This window comes from Balaenoptera physalus (assembly GCF_965194825.1).
Source record: "Balaenoptera physalus genome assembly, chromosome: 12".
Lineage (NCBI taxonomy): Eukaryota > Metazoa > Chordata > Mammalia > Artiodactyla > Balaenopteridae > Balaenoptera > Balaenoptera physalus.
This window is the reverse complement of record NC_138897.1, coordinates 86823816-86834143: the sequence shown is the minus strand read 5'-3', so window position 1 is coordinate 86834143 and position 10328 is coordinate 86823816. Positions and strand designations below refer to the sequence as shown.

Below are 10328 nucleotides of genomic sequence, written 5' to 3'. Positions count from 1 at the left end.
AACAAGAAACCAAGAAGCTGTCCCCGCTTTGGGGATCAGAATTCATTCATTCAATAGATACTGGTGGTTGCTCTGTGCCGGGCATTCTCGGTGCTGGGGACCTAGTAATGAACCAAGCAAAGTTCCCATATCCTAATGGGGCTCCCAGTAGGAAAGAAATGGTGCACTCAGATTGGGAATTTGAGGAATGTTGAATGAAGGGACTATTTACAGAGGCGTGGGCAGGAGGCAAAGAAACCTTCAGGGATAGCACAGCATCCTGGGGCCACAACAGCAGGGAGCCTTTCCCACTCTTAGGCCTGAGAAGAGGCAAAGCAAGGGAGCGGTGGCCAGAACCCAAAGAGGGTGGCTCTACAGACCTGGGACAGGAGCCGCGGTCCTTGGTAGAGACTCACGACCCACCACGTCGACAGGACAGAAAGGAGACAGAGAACAAATCCTCTGACCCGTCCCTCCTCCTGCCCTTTGACCTCCTAGTGGTGCCTCCTATTGGCTGAATCCAACCAGATGCCCGAAAAGCAAGGTTGCTCATTGATGCAGGCCATGAACCTCCCTCCCCGGGCAGGCACAGAGCAGGGAGGAGGAGGGTGGCCAGCGAACCTGGAGAGGCAAGTGGAATGTTTCCAGCACAGTCCCTGCTCTCGTGGAGCTTATTATATTCTACTCAGGGGAGACGGACAATAAATAAGCCAATAGATCTCAAATATAATGTTGCCAGGACCTTCATTCAGCCAAGCAGCAGGCACCTTTGTGCAAATTAGAAAAAAACCACCCTCTCTCTGAATAGATGCAGCCCCTCGCCAGGGGACCTGGTGAGCGAATGCAGCACCGTCTGGGTATCAGCCCCCAGTTGCCTTTTGGGTCAGGGGGCTCGTGTGGGACTCAACACACAAAACACAATACTCCCGAATGTCAAGTAGTCACGGTGTCATAAATTAAAAAATCAGAGGGGAGTGACAGAGAATGCGAGGCAAGGGGAGACAGTGGGGATTCTGTCCACGTTTGATTTCTCATTGTCCCAAGGTCCCTCTGCCTTCCTGTTGGCTCTGCTGCCACGGAGGGCCGCCGCCATGACCTGGACAAGCAGCTTCTCTAGAGCTTTAGGCTTGTGTCATGCCGGTGACATGGTGACACGATACAAACATGGTTGATGAGGGGCCCCCAGGAGGTCTGAACGGGCTGATTCCCCAGAGCCAGCCCCCCTGCAGCCCCCCACCCCAAACCTCACAGGCAGGCAGAAGCCAGGGCGAGTCCCGGGCCGAAGTTAGTCACTGGTGGGGGCCGCCTGGAGCTGGCAGGGGATGGCAGGGCTTCCGGCTCCCTGAACTGTAATAAGCAATTTGTCTTTCAACCTTGATCTGCTGTCAGCAGGGCTGACACCGACTCCGAGTATTAATTTCTTCTCAAACTGTCTTACGTTGCAGCCGAGAGGGGCGAGAAATGAAGTGGGATTTGCCGGATGCAGAAACCCACTGCCCAGCTGCTTTTATTCGTGGTAAAGCACTGACGGGAGATGAGGCCCGAGCTGTGGTCCTTTTCTTGAGAATCAGACGCCGGACCCCCAATGAAGCACCTTTCATTCTGTAGCTGTGCGTTTGACTCCTCTCTCCCATTTCTCTCCCTCATCTTTGCTCTGTCTCTTTAAAGTGGCCAGAGATGTAACAGAGAAACCCATGGAAACTCCACATCTTCTCATCTGCCCATAATGCACTCACCCATATCACGAACATGCCGTTTTGATGGCTCTTGTCTTTTTCAGATTGTGTTTTATTGGGGGAATCTGTGATTGGCAGAAACAGAAACAAATTCATCCAACTCCAGTGGGGGAAAAAATGGAATCCAACGAGCAAGAAAGCTCAGCTCCTTGCTCTGTCTCCTGGACTCTTCAAAAGGCATGGGCCCTCATGTGTGCTATTCTTCTACACGTCTGCTTCTTTATTCTTCCTCTCTGCAGCCCGGCTCCTTCTGCTTCCTTTTACAGAGCCAGTAATAGCTGTGCCAACATGGCGCTTCCAGCCCCAAAGTTTCTCATTTCCTTACTCTGTGGTCGCCTGGACCAGTATCCAAAGTCCAGATTCCCACCAAATCTGATTGGTGGGGCTTGTATCAGATGTCTTCCTCCGGTCCAATCATCTGTGGCTTGGAGGGTGGGGTTATGTGGTATGTGGAAACAAGAATGTGGCTGGAGCCAGAATGACTTCTCTAGAACTTCCAGAAAGAGATGCTGTGCTGGCGAAAGCAGATCTGGATTTAAACACCTATTCATGCAACCGCTTCCAGATCTGTGGCCTTCGGTAAGTTACGTAATTTCTCTAGGCCTCAGTGTCTTCATCTGGCAAACAGGGGTGGTAAGATTTCCCTCACAGTGTTTTCGGGTGGGCTGAATGAGTCAAGGGAGGTCTGAACGTGGGTTACCGTACCTGGCACATGGGAGATGCCTGGCAATTGTTACTCAGTGGAACACACCGTGTCCTCTGGGCACACCTCCAGCTGCAGCTGCCGCGGTGGGGACAGATCCCGTGCGCAGCGGCAGTGTCCCACCTCCAGCACCTGCCTGTCCTCTTTTCTGCTTCGTGTCTTGCTCCGGAGTCCCAGGAGTCTGCTGAGCCCACACGCAGGTGCAGCCCACAAGTCTGGGGGAGTTAACACCTCCGGGGCGACCCCCTACCGATGGAGGATGAGGCAAGTGGACGAAGGCTCCGGCCTCCCGCTCTGCACGGTTTCCCAGGGGGCCTGCCTTTCCCGGAGGGTTCCTCGAAGTGGGCTCCTGTTTGGTTTGTCATCCTTCTCTCACTTCCTGCTTCCTGGGATCACCTTCCAAATACTCCCTCTGCCCTCAAGTCCTCGTCTCAGGCTCTGCTTTTGCAGAAACCGCAATTAAAGCACGTAGTACGTTTGTTAGTTGGTTCGTGCGTGGACCAAGGAGCTGCATCTAGTGCTGCCCGCCCCTCAGCCACGCCTACACGAGCTCAGCTGCGACCACGCGGCTAACAGGCCGGCCCAAAGCAGTTCCTCCATGCGTAAGACTCCTCAGGTCTAGGAGGAACGGCTGACGAGAAAGGAGAGACAGTTCCCAAGGGGCTGGGACGTTTTGAGCTGCCTCATGGGCCAAGGCAGAAGGAAAGCTTCCTCTTGGCGCTGGAGGGTGAGTGGGGAGCCAGTCACAGCTCAGTGGCCCAGTATTTCCAGAGAAGCACCAATGTGACCACACCACTGTGGTTCAGAATGCTTCCAAGCCCTCCCCTCGCTGTCAGGATCAAGGCCAAAATTCTTTGTAGCAGAGACCTCACAGCTAGCCTGAGTGCATCTCTCCATCCTCCGCTCCCACTTCTCCCCTCATCCTCTCTGCTAACCCACTCATTCATTCATACCGCACTGAATACCTACTATGGGCCAGCCCCGCAGTATGGGCCGTCCTGGACCTCTTGGAGTCCCTCCTCCTTTCTCAGGCCTCAGGGCCTTCACAGGTACTATTCCCCCTGCCAGGAACACTTTTCCCTCCTTTCCCTCATCGGTTAGGTGCTCCCACAGCACTCTGCACCCTCTGGTCACACCCTTCACAGTGGTAAGCCCTTGATAGGAGGCACAAAGAGGGCAGAGATGGTGCCGTCTGGCTTCCCTTGGACCCGCAGTGGCCAGCGTGCTGCCTGGCATGCAGTACAGCAGCGGGCAATGTCTGCTCAATGGGTGAATGTTGAAAAAAGGGCTGGAAGATACATCTCTGCCTCGTGGTGAAACACTACAGACTGCTACTGAGCTCATTCACAGATTTTTTAAATTTTATTTTAATGACTGAATATTGGCAAGAGAAAAACAATTATGGCTAAAGTACATGAAAACTGTATGTCTGCTGAGGAGGAAGAGGGGTGTGAATTTGCCTAGATAAGGGTCACGTAGGGTCTCTCCCTCTGTGTCTGTCTCTCTCTCTCTCATACACACACACACTGTCGATCACTAATGATAAGGATGGAAGATCACGAGAAGGTGCCAGCTGCCCGCAGGCAGCCAGCCTGCTCTGTGTTCACTGGCTGCACATTCTTCCGACCTTAGCAAACTAGACCTCTTCTCAGAGGCTCTCTGGTTATAGCGTGGACATCCCCCCTTGTCACCTGCTTCAACCTCCCATTGCAGGTCTGAGGGTTTGAGATGAGAAATCCTTGTCATGGGCTAAGAGCGCCAACTTTGGGGACTCACAGAGCTGCTCAGGAGTCTGGGCTCTGTTGCTCACTGGCTGGGTGACCTTGAGAGAGTGACCTGACCTCTCTGAGCTGCAGCCAACTGTGTGCAGAATGGGGTAGGGCTGTTGTGAGGTGCGGGTGGGAGGATGCACGTGGTGCTCTCGGTTTGGTGCCTGGTACCTAGCCAGACCGCAACAGGCAGAGGCTCGTATCAGCTACCACCGAGTCTGAATGTCAGGACATCACACGGAGAAGCTGGCTTCCAAAGGAGCTACAGAATGTAACTCCAGAGATCATATGCATAGAAACAAATTCTCCTGCTGCTTTTGCTGGGTACCCACAACCTCAATTCTTCCTGTATAAGCAGAATAGCTTCAACAGGAGAAATGTTGACACACCAAGGGCAGAATTAGACCTTCAGGAACATTACAGCTAAGTGCACCACAGAGGCTCAAAAGTCCATGATAATTAATGGGAATCTTGAGCCAAAGACAGGGCAAGTGTAGAAACAGGAAACCGTGAGGACTGGGTGGGGGAGGGGGAGGGCGGGTTTGGTCCAATAGGAAAGCAGCGTAGAAAATACACTTAATTTTTAACTGGTGCTGGTGGGGAGGAAAACAAAACAAGCCTTTTTTATTTGAATGGGGCATCGCACTGATTACAGTAACAAAGGAGATGCATTGTGAAGTGGTGACCTCCCTGTGACGGGCTGTATTCAAGTGAAGTCTGCCTGACATAGGGTACATCTGTGTTCCTCACACTTCGGTCATTTGCAACCCACCTTCAGGATATCTGCCATTTCTCTGCACCACCTGTATTATTAATTACTGAATAGTTGTCTTTAAATGGGCTCATTTAAAAACACGGTAAAGAGGAAACTTGATACCAGCACTATAGGTGGAAAGCCATTACTGCCTGTCACAAATAGAAGGTAACCATAAAAGCAAATACAGTGAAACAAAACAATGTTATGCAATCCGAGCTTGCACTGTTGCCTGCGCAAGGCTCTGAGTTTGGGGGCCCTGCCCTCTCCTGGTTGAAAGGGAGAGTTACAAGGGTGAGACAAGTGTTAAAGACAACTAGCACTAAACTGAGGCGTTCTCCTTTGCATAATACAAAAGGACAGAGGAGAACTGAAAAAAGATGACCTTTCCCACTATGTCATCTCATGTTACAGTCTGTGTAACACCGAAAACTCATCTCACTGTCTGCTAGTGGTGTCTGTCTTCCCCTCAGGGAAACCTCCAGGAGAAGAATTCCAGCACCAAATCTGAGACTGGGTAAGAGGAGATCTAAAACCCATTTCCACTCTGAGATTTTATGACCTCATCATATCATTATACTTTTTTGATATGAATTTCTCACCCAGTAATGCTGATAAATGTTTAACAACCTGCTCTCCAGGGAGACAAAACAAAACAAAACAAAACCCTGATCTGTAGCATTTGCCAGTTCCCATGGTGTAAATACTCCCACCAGGGCTGCCTTCAAACCACCTTCATGATGTCACCGAATGCAGATTTGGGAAGAGATGAATGCACTAGGCTCTGGGAGCCAGGATGAGCTGGGGCCAGCACACGTCTGTTCCCGCCCGCTGTGGTTGTCCTCTTAAGGACATGAAATAAACGGCATCCGAGAAATTCAGTTCCAGTAGAGGGACACCTCAGAGATACGGCAGGTTCAGTTCCAGACCACTGCAATAAAGCCAATATCGCAAAAAAGCAAGTCACATGAATTTTTTTTCCCCAGTGCATGTAAGTCATGTTGACACTATACTGTAGTCTAAGTGTGCAACAGCATTGGTATGTAAAACCAATGTACATACCTTAATTAAAAATTACTCTACAGCTAAAAAAATGCTAACCATCATCTAAATCTTGTGTGTTGCAATCTTTTTGCAACAGTAACACCAAAGATCACTGATCACAGAACACCATAACAAATATAATAAGGGAAAAGTTTGCAATATTGCCAGAATTACCAAAATGTGACACAGAGACACAAAGTGAGCAAATACTGTTGGAAAATGGTGCCAATAGACTTGCTTGAAACAGGGTTGCCACAAACCTTCAATGTGTAAAAAATGCAACGCCTGTGAAGTGCAATAAAGCAAAGTGCAATAAAACAGGTGTGCCTGTCCTTGGAAACCTGAGTGCCTCTGAGACGCGTGGCCATCTCCTAGAGCCTGTGTGTGTGAGCGGTGGACTAGAGTCCCTGAAGTCCGACTCCACAATCGGATTCCATTTATGCCCATTTGCGAGGTACCTTCCTGCCTGCATCCCCAGACATTGCACTAACCACCAGAGTTGGGCGTGACTTTCAAGTTGTCCACTTTATGCACATCTGTATTTAATTCACATCTGCATTTCACCTGCTGTATATTCACCTGCTGTACGTAGCTTTGCTTCATATCCAAGCAAGGTGTTCAGACTCCTGCCTGCTTAACTTTTAAGTCACGGCACGAGGATTATGACCCCCTCCAGTAGCTTCCCTGGGTCAGTTCACACCTGTCATCACCTTTCAAGGTCTAGCATCTCCCACACGTCAATTACCATCTACATCTATATGCAGGTGAATTACTGTGCACTGCTATGGCGAGTAATTCTTCATCTGATCTGTTTGCACATTTCACCATGAATACTTTCAAGGAAGAACTGGGTGTAAATAACATTTCACTGAGGGCTCCCTATGCACCAGGCATTGTATGATTATTAGAGTGTCTATTTCACAGAATCGCGGTGGGGATTAAATAAGATGTTAACCTCTGCCATGCTATGCCATGCTTTCTCTTTATTCCTGTGTGCCCACAAAGCCCAGAACAGTGCTGTGGGTCCTGGGGGTCCCCAGCCGACACTCAGCAACGGCAGTGGGACTGCCAACGGCTCCAGATGCTAGCCCTGGCTCTTCTTCAGGTCAGCCCCGCCCTCCCAACACTTGCTGTGTACTCAGGCCACAAAGCATTGGAGTGTCCTCCACCTGGAAAATGATGTCCTATACATCATCACTTAAGCTTCATTGTGAGTGGCTTGGAGTACACCCCACACGGGGCGATTTTACACAGGGCTATTATGTTGGCATATGCGTTTCATGATCTGTGGCCATCACAGCAACAGCTACTTTTAGCTTCCTAGCAAAGGTTTGGCAGGAGCTCCTGTTATGTTTTTTTGTTTTTTTTTTTCTCTTCCCCACTTCAATGCCGGAATTGGCCACTGTCTGGTATGACCTGGCCAGGCTGAGCTGGGGGTTTCCAGAATGAATAGAGAACTGAACAAAAATGGTCATCTTGTGACCATGCGCTCTGGTCCCAGATCCACCAGAATGTGCTGGCTCTGAGCTGAGCGTCAGCTGGTACCGACATCTCGGGTCAGTGGTTGACCATCACATACAGAGGGAGGATTCCGTCAGCGGGCCTGGCTCTCCGCACGCGTCCAGCAGGTCCACAGCCTGCTGTCGTGACAAGCCTGTGTCAAGCTTGGCCTGTGCATAGGGCCTTGCCTGTGATGTTTTCTAGGCGTGTGCCTTGAGGAGTTCGGCCAAAGAAATCAATTTCAGCAGCGCACTTGCCACTTGTTGGAGGGAGGTCAAATTTCAGCCGTGTCCTGGGAGGTAGGTGTCATATTTGTCAAGAGCACAGACAGACCTAGGTTCAAATCCCATCTCTGACACTCATTAGCCCTATTGCCAGTTACTTAATCTTTCTGAGCCTCAGTCTGTGTGTCTGTAAAATGGGACCAATAGCACCACTCCCTCACAGGGCTGTTGTAAAGGTTATTTGAGGTTATTTGGCACAGAGCCTGGCATGCAGTAAGCACTCCTTTATGCTCCTTGGCAAAGCGTTTCAGAGCCTGGTTAACAGAGTAGTGACATCTGGTGGAGGAGAAAATGTGTGGAGGTAAAATGGAAAGACTTTGGAACCAAATTGTCCCGGGTTTGATTCCGAATTTGGAACCAAATTGTCCCGGGTTTGATTCCAAATTTCCCCAGTGCTGGTTGTGCATAAAAGGGCGGCGGGGGGGCGCTATGGAAAGAATCACACTAAATAGTTAACAACACCTACTTCTGGGGTAGGAACTGCTTTGGGATGATGGTCAAAGATGACATCAACCTTATTTATAATATAACCGTTTAACAAGGTTAATGTAGACACTGAGAATAATGGGAAACAGAACTGGTTATTTGACTTTCCCAGATTTTCGTGGGCCACACAGACGAAGCTTTATGATAACTGGGAAATACTTCTTAGTCTACTTCTCCATCTCTTGTGACTTGGGTTGGAATATAGAGGGTAGAATCTCCATCCACGTAGTCTGGTGGCAGCAGGGCAAACTGCTTAAAGGAATGGAAGGGAGGACTGAAGCTGGACCAGACGAAGCCAGCATCCTGAAATGACTCTGGCCTCATACTTAGGTCAAGCCCCTGAGTGATTTAAGAGCACAGCAATGGAGCTGCAGACACTCACTGTCTGGACAGCCCCAGCGGTGACAGCGCACCGGGAGGGTCCTGGGCTGGCCATTTCCGCCCAACGTGGCACTCCTCCGATAGGCAATCTGCACTGAAGCTCTCCGCTGGGCTGGCCGAGATGCTCAGAGCTGCACTGCCGCCTGATGCCTTTCCTCCTCAATCCGCCTTCCTCCCCTCTCTCCCTAGTGTCAGACCTCATCTCAGCCTGAGGGCTCACCCTGCTCAATCCTGCTCCCTCGCCTTCCGAACCACCACAGGCATCACCTGAAACAATTCCCTTGCCCTTGTAACTCTGTCTTGGTACCTGCTTCCCAAAGGACCCAGAGGGACACGACTACCCATCTTCTTCCCGCCAGAGTGAGCCAGTTTCTTCACTCTGGTTAACTGGATCCCTGCAGGTGCGTGCGGAAAGGCAGGAAAGGAGAAAGCAAGGTGGTCGAGGAATAGCCTCTGTCGCGTAAGGCAGTTAGGAAAACCCCATCCTTCAGCTCGGAGACGGGTCCCTCCACTAAGCTTCCCTGGGGCAGCAGCAAGTGGGTTTCTCTGAAGGCGGCCATGCTTTCTTGGTTGCTGATGAAATGCAGAGAGGAAACGTGTCCAACACATGCGTCCGGGCAGGGGGGTGCAGGCCCTCTTCCAGCACAGTCCCATTTCTTGGTATAATGTGACCTTTCCATCTCATTACCACTCTGCTCTTTTCGCCAAAGGAAAGCCAGGAGAAGACGTATTTTTAGGAGACAACAGGCAAGTTAATTAGGCAGCTCTACATTTGTCAGAAGTTTACATTAAGAGCTCCGAGGGAGGGGGTGGCCATGGCAGGAAGGAGCCGTGGACTTGATTCATCTTGAAAACTGGCTCGGGGGCTTCTGGGCGCCCACACACACACACACACTGCATTTTGCGTGCAGCAGGAGTGCATGAAATTTTAATGACACCCGAGCCGCTTCCCTCCGCTCCACTGCTGTCCATTTTGCTGAAAATGGTCTTTGTCGTGTGCAGGGACCACTCAGCTCAAGGAAGGACATTGCTCCCCGACTCCCTGAGCCCACGCCTCATTATTTTGACCGGTCTGATCCAACTCAGTCCCCAGTGGGCTCCCCCTAGAGAGGTAACGTGGGGCCCCATGGATACATTTTATTTGCACCAGCACGTTCTGTGATGGTTCAGTAGTGGAGGTGGAGGGACGTGGCCCAGGAAAGGCAGCCAAAGGGTTGTTTCAGGGGAAACTATCAGAAGTCAGGTGGGGACAAAAAAGTAGTGAGAGTGACTGTGTGTGGGCTGTGTTCGTCTCCTTCCCAACTCTGCACTCCATGATGTCACATTGGTAGCTTGAAACTGGCCACAATGGAAGGAGTATTTACACCCCAGAAACTGGCAAACACTACAAACTAGATGTTTTTGTTTGTTTTGTTTTGTTTTTCCCAGAGAGCTGGTTGTAAAACATTTACCAGCACATCCTGGTGGGCAAAAACTTCTGTCTGGATAGACCCACTCCTAAGAGGCATTGTCCCTAAACCCCAAATCCCTTCATGGCATCTCTCATCACACCGTTTCCTTTGTAATTGTAATGATCTATGTATTTATTATCTCTACAGTGTTTCCTTTCCTAGTTCTACCACTTACTATCTCCGAAGTTGGGGCAGTTGGTTAACCTCTCTGTGCCTCAGTTTTCTCATCAATAAAATGGGT

The 10328-nt window shown here is 50.3% G+C and overlaps 1 protein-coding gene and 1 long non-coding RNA gene across 5 annotated transcripts in view; one reads left to right on the top strand and one right to left on the bottom strand.

Annotated features, from left to right (window-relative positions):
- The window catches only part of CCDC60 (coiled-coil domain containing 60), a 165718-nt gene that overhangs the window by 127264 nt on the left and 28126 nt on the right, over window positions 1-10328 (bottom strand). The gene's annotated exons all lie outside the window — the stretch shown is intronic.
- The window catches only part of LOC309639554, a 192412-nt gene that overhangs the window by 171857 nt on the left and 10227 nt on the right, over window positions 1-10328 (top strand). The window lies entirely within an intron of this gene.